This window comes from Podarcis liolepis (genome assembly GCF_965112155.1).
Source record: "Podarcis liolepis genome assembly, chromosome: 6".
Taxonomy (NCBI): Eukaryota; Metazoa; Chordata; class Lepidosauria; order Squamata; family Lacertidae; genus Podarcis; species Podarcis liolepis.
Genome location: NC_139559.1, coordinates 14,317,654 through 14,328,273, shown reverse-complemented (window position 1 = coordinate 14,328,273; position 10,620 = coordinate 14,317,654).

The window sequence follows — 10,620 nt, the reverse complement described above, 5'->3', positions numbered from 1 at the left end:
ACTCAATGTTCAGCAGGGGTGACTTTCCAGAGTCCATACTGAAATGTAAACAAGCTGGTTCAAAATCTCCATATGCAAGGAATCCATCCTTAAAAGATGATCAGCTTGGATCATAGAGTTGTAGAGTTGGAAGAGACCCTGAGGGTCATCTAGTCCAACCCCCTGAAATTCAGGAATCACAGCTAAAGCACCCATGACAGATAGCCATCCAATTTCAGCTTAAAAACTTCCAAGGAAAGAGAGTCCACAACTTTACAAAGGAGTCCATTCCTCTGCCAAACAGATCTTACTGTCAGAAAGTTCTTCTTGATGTTTAGTTAGCATCTTCTTCTATTGCTTTCAGACCCCATCATGTACCATACAACAAATTCCCACATTTTTGTTAAACAAGTGTATGTTTTGTGATCCCATACATGCTTTAGAACAAGGGTCAGCAAACTTTTTCAGCAGGGGGCCGGTCCACTGTCCCTCAGACCTTGTGGGGGGCCTGACTGTATTTTTTTTGGGGGGGGGATGAACGAATTCCTATGCCCCACAAATAACCCAGAGAAGCATTTTAAATAAAAGGACACATTCTACTCATGTAAAAACACGCTGATTCCTGAACCGTCCGCAGGCCAGATTTAGAAGGTGATTGGGCCAGATCCGGCCCCTGGGCCTTAGTTTGCCTACCCATGTTTTAGAAAGTTGAGCAGAGACTGAGGGCAGATTCAAGCTACAGTCCCCATAATTCTTTGATGGAAGTCATGCATTTTAAACAAGTGTTGGATGTGCTTTAAAGGTATGTTGTGGGTCTGCCATGACTCTCACATTCAAGCCAGTTAGTTCACTAGGTGGTACAACACAGTGGTGTATGGGTTTGCCACAATAAAATTGTGTTATGATTGGAGCAAAGTCCCACAGGATTTCTGAAGTCAGCTTCCTCATGTTGCCGGGTATCATTTTACGTCAAGCAGTGGATCTCGAAGCAACTTGGTGGTGGCTGCCAATTTTCTCTAACCTAGCAAAAGCTTGGGTTACTCATTGTGTTGTTGATTCCTGGGGTGTTAAAACAGGCCAATTTGGGACCTGGAATAAGGAAGCTTCTTTAAAATGGCTATTTGGAAAGAAGATTATCATAGTGTTCTTAAATTTTATCTTAGATCATTGCGGTAATCAGATACATATGTATCTACTATTTGTTGTTGTCTGATTTTTTTCTTTTATTTTGTGTCCTCTTAAATAAGTGTCTCAATTTAAGTTACATTACTACTGTAATTGGATTCTGCTTTATTTAGGCTTGCTATATTCCCAAAAGTGAAAATCTCGACAAAGTTGTTGAGCTCCAACCCCCACCCCCCACCCTTGGGCAAAGTTGTCCCCCCCAAAAACGCCCTATTTGCTATACATCTGGGTTTTCACCGACATTTTTTGCAGCACGATTCCCGGATGCGTCCTGGAAAACTCAGGCGTATGGCAGCCCTATTTATATAATCTCCCATATTTTTGCCTCTCTGCAGTTTAGCCTTACATTTTGAGAAGTGAGCTAGAAGCATTAGATAACTCAATGCAAAGCAGAAAGGGAGAGGAAACAGATGTTCTGCCAATTCCCAAATCACCCAGGCTTGTATCTCTACCAATTCTGAATTTAAACAAATAGTAATCGGAAGCAGCCCTTAAGGGTTGATGGTCCCGTGCTGTGCAGCACTCTTCCAGCAGAGATTCGGCAGACACTCGTTTTCTATGTTCAGGTGTCTCGTGAAGAATTTTTTATGCTGAGAGGCCTGTGCAGTTGTTTAACATTTTCTCAAGTACCCAGTCATTTTAATGACTGTTCTGTACTGCTTCTAATTTTTTTGTTTTAAAGAAATGTCTTATATTGCTACGCACTGCCCTGAAATTTCATGAGAGGGTGGTATAGAAATATTTTTGTAAATATAAATAAGACCTTTGGAACGAGGTACCAGCATTTCAATGGGTCAGTCTACTGCATGGATCGGCAAACTAAGGCCCAGGGGCTGGATCCGGCCCAATCACCTTCTAAATCCAGCCCGCGGACAGTCTGGGAATCAGTGTGTTTTTACATGAGTAGAATGTGCGCTTTTATTTAAAAATGCATCTCTGGGTAATATGTGGGGCATAGGAATTTGTTCATTTATTTCCCCAAAATATAGTCCGGCCTCCCACAAGGTCTGAGGGACAGTGGAAAAAGTTTGCTGACCCCTGGTCTATTGTAATCTGATTGTCATTTGCCTATGGTCTGATCTACACATTCTTGGGCAAATAGGGAAAGTGTGGCCTTTCTGGTACTGTCCTTCAGAAGGCAGCCAGGAGCCCGTGTGATCACATTCTTGCATGACAAGATCCCTGTCAGAAATTAATGGCACATAGAAATCTACCCTGCCAGGTTTATGGCTCCAGCTTTCTTTTTGATAGCCTCATTGAGTACCTGCCGTTTTTCTGCTAATATAGGGGAGCAGTCATGCAGTACAGTGGTGCCTCAGGTTAAGTACTTAATTCGTTCCGGAGGTCCGTTCTTAACCTGAAACTGTTCTTAACCTGAAGCACCACTTTAGCTAATGAGGGCCTCCAGCTGCCACCGCGCCGCCGGAGTATGATTTCTGTTCTTATCCTGAAGCAAAGTTCTTAACCTGAAGCACTATTTCTGGGTTAGCGGAGTCTGTAACCTGAAGCGTATGTAACCCGAGGTACCACTGTAGTCTGAAATAGCTCAGGAACCAGAGAGGTTTGCCATAGAGAATCAGATGGCCCACACTCTGCTCTCCCCAGGCAGGGCCGACCCACACAGGAGGCAAAGTGAGGCAAGCGCCTCAGGCGGCAGGATCTGCAAGAGCAACAGATCCAGCTTCCAAGGAATGCATTGCCCACTGCTGCCAAAGTAGTAGCAACAGTTGTGGTATGCTCCTTGGAGCCCATCTCCTCAGCAGTCCCACACCCAATGCTGACTCTTGGTGAATCAGAGGCACTTTTGCTCTCCTCCCACCCCCAGGGAAGAAATGGCGGGGCCCCTCTGGGGTCTTCTGGCCTCTACATCTGTGCGGCATGATTCAGAGCAGGCCCCTTGTTTCCTTGCCCCCTGCCTTGTCTCTGATGTAGATCTTCACTCGCCCCTTCTCGATGGGCCAGGCGGCGCCATTTTGTGGTTTGTCTCAGGTGCCAAAACACACACCCCTCCCTGGCACTGCTTCAGACCCCGAGTCATCAAATTATGGAATGGTAGAATTGTAGAGTTGGAAGGGACCCTGAGATGTCAAGCAGATAAACAACTGTACGACTTTTAAAAGACATCTGAAAGCAGCCCTGTATAGGGAAGTTGTTACTGTTTGATGTCTCAATGTGTTTTTATATTTTGTTTGAAGCCACCCAGAGTAGATGGGGCAACCCAGTCAAATGGTTGTATTATTATTGTTGTTGTTGTTATTATTATTATTATTATTATTATTATTACTACTACTACTACTACTACTATTATAGTGGTACCTCAGGTTAAGAACTTAATTTGTTCTGGAGGTCTGTTCTTAACCTGAAATGGTTCTTAACCTGAGGTACCACTTTAGCTAATGGGGCCTCCTGCTGCCGCTGTGTCACCGCCGTGCAATTTCTGTTCTCATCCTGAAGCAAAGTTCTTAACCCGAGGTACTATTTCTGGGTTAGCGGAGTCTGTAACCTGAAGCATCTGTAACCCGAGGTACCACTGTATTATTATTAAGGTGACAGAGCTCACCATGAACTTCTCTCTTGTTCTCTTAGAATGGCAAAGGCGCGCCTCTGAGAGGTGCCGCATCTGAGCTCCAGTGAGCTCTGGCTGGGAAAAAAGCCTGGATAATAATAATGTAGTCCAACCACCTGCGATGCAGGAATCTCAACTAAAGTGTTTTTGCCTTGCTGGAATTTGTCTTTAAGTTCTAAAAATGCCACTGTGCAGTGTGGACGGAGGACAGAGAAGGGGTGTGTGAATGTGTGCAGATACTAGTCTAGTGTACATGTGTTGCACGCATTGCTAGTTGCACTGTTGCCTCTGGCCCTGCCCACCAATGCATGTGGCCCTGGGGAGGCTGCCCAGAAGGGAATGTGGCCCCTTAGACTGGAAAAGGTTCCCTGCCCCTGCTCTGAAGAATGATCCAGGGTATGAAGGTCTTCTTTTTCTAGGCACACTGGCTGCTGCAGTTTCATAATGAACTTGGAGCCATCCTGCATTCAAAGTTTCACAGTTACGCAGCATGTGTGTTCAGGCATAGCTGGGCATCAGATATAAAATCCAAAGAAAGGTGTAAAATTAAAACGCCAAATCAGTCTGCGCTGTAAAGGAATTATTGTTTTTGTTTCCTAACGAGTGAAATGGCAAGCAGACGTCTTAACCACACCTTGATTAACGTTTGCTGGAGCCACCCCCCTAGCCCAGCTGAAATTGCTTCAGGGTCTGGATCCAGTCTGTGGGCTGCTAGTTGGCTTCACTGACATAAACCACCAAATGTTTTCTTTTCCAAATAAATCATAAACACTCAGAAGCTTTCTCCATTTTGGAAGGGAACTTTTTCTCCTCCGGGCAGCGGAGTCTGTCATCGGGACAGCTGGCAATACCACAAAGCAGAGAAACAAGCTTATAAATGTCATTTGGAAATGAAATAAACACAATCTGGTGCAAACAAAATAGGATGTGATGAGGGAATGCTGTGCTTTCAAGGGACCCTTCTGCTGCAGTATGATAAAACTGGGTGAACGCAGGCTGTGTACACACTCCTGTATACTCTGCATCCAGCAGACTCACATCTCTGGTTTGAGTAGTAGATAGGTAGCCGTGTTGGTCTGCCATAGTCAAAATAAAAAAATTCCTTCCAGTAGCACCTTAAAGACCAACTAAGTTAGTTCTTGGTATGAGCTTTCGTGTGCATGCACACTTCTTCAGATACACTGAAACAGAAGTTGCCAGATCCTTCTATATAGTGAGAAGGTGGGGAGGGGTGTTACTCAGAAGGGTGGTGGGAATGGGAGATAGGCAGATAGCTGGGAGAGCCTGTTGACGACTCTTAACGACTGTAATAGGTCTTACAGGAAAAGGCAAGGGGTGAGAAGGTGAGAAATGGTATAGTCATGTATAGTGAGATAAGAATCCAATGTCTTTGTTCAGCCCAGGTTTTTCCATTGTTTTAAGTATGGTAATGAGTTGTAATTCAGCAGCTTCTCTTTCCAGTCTGTTTCTGAAATTCCTTTGTAGTAAAACAGCTACTTTGAGATCTTGTATAGAATGTCCTGGGAGATTGAAGTGTTCTCCTACTGGTTTCTCTGTTTTGTGATTCTTGATGTCAGATTTATGTCCGTTTATTCTTTGGCGTAAGGTTTGGCCTGTTTGTCCAATATAGAGAGCTGAAGGACACTGTTGGCATTTGATGGCATACACAATGTTAGACGATGAGCAATTAAATAGTCCCGAGATGGTATGTGTGATGTTGTTGGGGCCAGTAATGGTGTTGTCCGGGTGTATGTGGCAGCAAAGTTGGCATCTGGTTTTATTGCAGGCTCTGGTGCCAGTGTCTGTGTTAAGTCTGGTTGTGGTATTATTGTGGGTTAGGAGTTGTTTAAGATTGGGTGGCTGTCTGTAGGCAATGAAAGGTCTTCCTCCCAGAGCTTGAGAAAGAGAACTGTCATTGTCCAGGAGAGGTTGTAGATCTCTGATGATGCGTTGTACTGTTTTAACTTGGGAGCTGTATGTGATGACTAGAGGTGTTCTGTTGTTTTCTTTTTTGGGTCTGTCTTGCAGCAAGTTCTCTCTGGGTATCAGTCTGGCTCTGTTGATCTGTTGTCTAACTTCATCTGCTGGGTATTTTAGTTCTGAGAAGGTTTGCTGTAGATCTCTTAGGTGAGAGTCTCTGTCTGTAGAGTTGGAACAGATGCGGCTGTAACGTAGTGCCTGGCTGTATACAATGGACTGTTTGGTATGTTTGGGATGGTAGCTGGAGGCATGTAGATATGTTTGTCGGTCAGCTGAGTAACACCCCTCCCCACCTTCTCACTATATAGAAGGATCTGGCAACTTCTGTTTCAGTGTATCTGAAGAAGTGTGCATGCACACGAAAGCTCATACCAAGAACTAACTTAGTTGGTCTTTAAGGTGCTACTGGAAGGAATTTTTTTATTTTGATCTCTGGTTTGGAAATTGGTACAAACACCCCATGGGCCACAATCCATCTCTATCTTGTATTCATCCTGACATTTCTTAGGAATACTGCATTCTGATGTATTTCCCCCTCCAGACCAAGTCAGCTTCCTATGTTCCTACCTGTTTCAGGTGTGCATTTTTTACCTGCTGTTGTACATAGCTGTCAACTTTCAGATTTGAAAATATGTACGCAACAACGGCAGCAAGAATACTTATCGCAAAGTACTGGAAGACACAAGATCTACCCACCTTGGAAGAATGGCAGATGAAGGTGATAGACTACATGGGACTGGCAGAAATGACTGGCAGAATCCGAAACCAGGGAAGAGAGACGGTGGAAGAAGATTGGAAGAAATTTAAGGACTATCTTGGGAAATATTATAAAATTACTGAATGTTAGATTGATGTTGGACTGAATCTAAGTGGTTACTAGCTGTAATGATTAAGATAATTGGAGGGGAAAAGAAGAAAGAAAGGTGTAAAATTAAGTGAAAATTAAGGGTGAGGATTTGCTGAATGAATAATTTGAATTGGAATACAAAAAGGGGAGGTATGAGGAGGTCTGAGAAATAAGTTAAAAGAAAACAAGTGAATGAAATTATATGTGTTTTTAATTTTTTTGTATTTTTGTTTTTTGTCTTCTTTGTATAAATTTTGAAAAGTTAATAAATATATTTTTAAAAAAACAAAAAACTTTCAGATTTGAAAATAAGGGATCAGCATCCTCGAAAATAAGGGATCAGCAGCCTCACCTGTCCTGGGGAAGTCTATGGGATATCTAACAATCTGGGATAGCAGCGGGAAGCAGCAGGAAACGGCACTGGAATAAGGGAATTTCCCGCAAAAAAGGGAAGGTTGACAGCTATGGCTGTTGTAGGGCTGTCATTTTGAAAAGACAGTAGACAACAACAACAACAACAATAAACAACCTTCCAGATTTGTAGGCACTAAAGTCCATTTCTCAAGCTAGTTGTTACTTGAGGCTCCAATCCTTTTCACACTTACTTGGGAGTAATCCCCGCTGAATTCAATGAGACTTACTTCAGAATAAATGTACATTGGCTTCAGCTAGGATCATTCATACAAATGCACACATGGCTATATCCAATTCTAGTCCTCACAGAGCAGACCCGTTGGAAGTATTGGACGCGGCCAACTTAGGTTCACTAATTTCATTGAGTCTGCTCTGAACATAAATTAGTTGGATACAACCGTTCGTTTTTCATGGCCTATATATTATTGTAGGAAATAACAGCCGGGAAGGACAATTTGTGTCAATTTCGCCAAAGCAATGTGCAGTCCAGGAAAATATGATTGAGGCAAAGATGCCTAGAGGAAAATAAATCAGCTGCTTAAACCAACAAAATGTGACTAGCTCCCAACACTGCGAGGCAGCCAACACCATATAATATGAACCTTAAATTAGAAGCTGGAAATGCTAACGAAACGAAGTATTAAATAAATTATGTCTTCCCGCACCTCGGCACCAAGCTGGTTTCAAAACGAAGGCAAATGCAACCAAATGCCAAACAGCAAACATGGGTGTACTTAGTGGTTAAAGCGGGCAGGACTGAACAGGTATGGACTGAGTACCAGGCAAGTGGGGGGCACATTTCTGTTAAATAGTGGGCTGGTTCACAGAGTATGGAGCTTGCCAGATGTAGATACTTGGACTTGCTGTCAGAACCAGAAACTAGTACAGACACACACAGAGGCACATACACGAGCCATTCCTTAACATAATAGTATAACATTATGGCTGTTTTCGAGAAACATTAAGGCCACACTCATTCTTAGTAAATGCTGGCAGGGTACTGAGCTTGCCATGCATTCCCTAAGTTAGACTGGTGGCCTCAGGCACAGTGAATAATGCTATTCTGTTGCCAGCAATTAAGTAAGATTGAACTGCCAGTTTCATTAATTGAAGGGGACGCCATCTTGTCCTTCCCCTTAAAGCAACAAAATGTCTTAGGCTGGCCCTGAAGGGCAACTAGGAAGGCATCATTGGAAGGAGATATGTATAAGATTGGGTGCAGAGGATTTTCTCACTATCAGAAGTGTCTCCAAACACCAAATATCTGTCTCTTTGTAGCATCAAGTTTTACCTCAAGAGACAGAAGGCATATCCTGCAATTGTCCCAGAAAAATTGGGGCATCCCATTTTCTCTCATGAGAGGATGGCAGCCATTTTGGGTGCCATGATCTTGTGTGGTTCTGCACTGTGATTTCCCATTGAAAATTGTGCTTTTTCTGGGACCGTGGTCTCATGTAGTGCCCCAAAACGTGCAGTTTAGGTGCTGTGCTTTAAAAAGTGCTTTTTGGGGGGGGGGGGAGGTCGTGGCGCAAAATCATGCAGTGTCACAGCGCACAAAATGGCCGCCATACTGTCATGAGGAAAAAATGGGAAGATGGCATCCCAGGTTTTGCCTTCAATGTCTTGGAGGGTATGAGAGGGCAGCTGATGTGCAGCGAGGTCATGCAATGTGAAATCACATCTGATGCCTAGCTTACATATGATACATGCAAGCAAGCATATAGCATAAGGCTAACCACATAGCAAATGTCATGTCTAGTCTGGCCTTAATGGTCTTGGAAAACTTTTGGTTCCATTTAGTATTCAGAAAGGGGGAAAGTTCCCAAAATATGGTTTCCATCACAGTGCTGTGTGTACAAGACATCAGTCTCTGACAACGAGTCCTCTTGAATGTTTCCATTGTACTGAAAAGAATGAAAAGTCACTTCACCCCATCTGGCCTTTGTTAGCTGTGTTTCCAAGCTAGATGCACAAAGTCCAGCAAACACCCCACTTGCATATACATAATTCTCCACTGGTGAATTAATATATTCTGCCCCCCCTCTCCCCCTGAACTTGATAACTTTCACATGAGGGGTCGTGTTGACAGAGTTGTCAAAGCTATACCTTTGCATTATCGCTTGTGATAAGAACTTTCCTGCTTAAACACAATGAAATGATATGCTTCATAAATATGAAGCCACAATAAATCATATGCCTACTGTGATTCTTCTACAAGCACACGGTCATTTGAGTTCAGCCTAAAAGGTTGTTACTCCAAGAACTGCAATATAAAAGATTGCAACATTTGTTTGTTTGCTCACTTAAAAAACGATTTACTCTTTGGCATAATAAGAAATATCGGTTTGCTGCCTGTTCATGACACCCCAAATCAGCTGTCTGAACCAGCAACTGTATGGTCACTTAATGGTAGGACCGGCTCTACCTTAAACCTGAACCCAAGCTTACTTTTCAGAAGGTGCCCCAGTGAAACTAACTAGCTCTTCACCAAACTGGTCCCCTCATCTCCTATTTGGGCCAGGGCTAGTGTCATTCTGCAGTAACTGGACTATGTCTAAAGAAACACAGACAATGGTTTTTAAATGTTTTATTGATTGAAATGTGTGATCTTGAGCAGCAAGCTTTAAATAGCACCCATATTTTCTGGTAGCATTTTCTCTTCTTCTGCCTTACTTGTTCTTCTCCTATCCCTTTCATATTCTGTGTCTATTTACCGTATTTTTCACTCTATAGGACGCACCCGACCATAGGACGCACCTTGTTTTAGAGAGGGAGAACAAGAAAAAAAAATCTCCCCCTCTCTGCTCAGCGCCCCTTCAGCGAAGCGGCAGGAGAAATGGAGCCCCTTCCATTTCTCCTCCCGCTTCGCTGAAGGGGCCCTGTGCAGTTCTCCCTCTCTGCTGAAGCCAGGAGAGTCTTGCTCTCCCGGCTTCAGCAAAAGGAACCCGAAGCCTTCAGAGCGCAGCGCAAGTTCCTGCTGCGCTCCAAAGTCTTCATGCGGCTATCCCTGAAGCCTGGAGAGCAAGAGGGGTCGGTGCACACCGACCCCTCTCGCTCTCCAGGCTTCAGCAAAAGCAACACGTAGCCTCCGGAGCGCGGAGGGAGCGCTCCCTCTGCGCTTCGGAGGCTTCGCGTTGCTATCGCTGAAGCCAAGGAGCCTGCATTCACTCCATAGGACGCACACACATTTCCCCATAATTTTTGGAGGGGGAAAAGTGTGTCCTATAAAGCGAAAAATACAGTACTTAAAAAAAAGAGAACCATTCCATGTCCTGGTTTTTATTCTGAACCTTTCTACTCAAGCTTCCCCCAGTGTGTCCTCTTCAGACTCTGCTTGGGGGGAGCCTTCTTGCTTGGCCCTTTTCAGAATGGCATCGCCTCTTTCACCACTAATGACAAAAGCAAATGACCTTGGGTAATATTGATTTCTTGCCTGACATCTCAGCGTCCTGCAAGCCTAGGCTAAATTAATTCCCACCAGAGGTCATAGTTGAGGCCTGGGGTCCGGGGAGCTGCCTGCGATAAACATGACCATTTATCACTCAGCTGTCTTTCCCAGAGACTAAATTCACTTTCAGACAAATCCTCCCCCTAATTTAACCTTAATGGCTGGCTCACAAATCCCCTGTGTGTGCATGTGTGTGTGCTC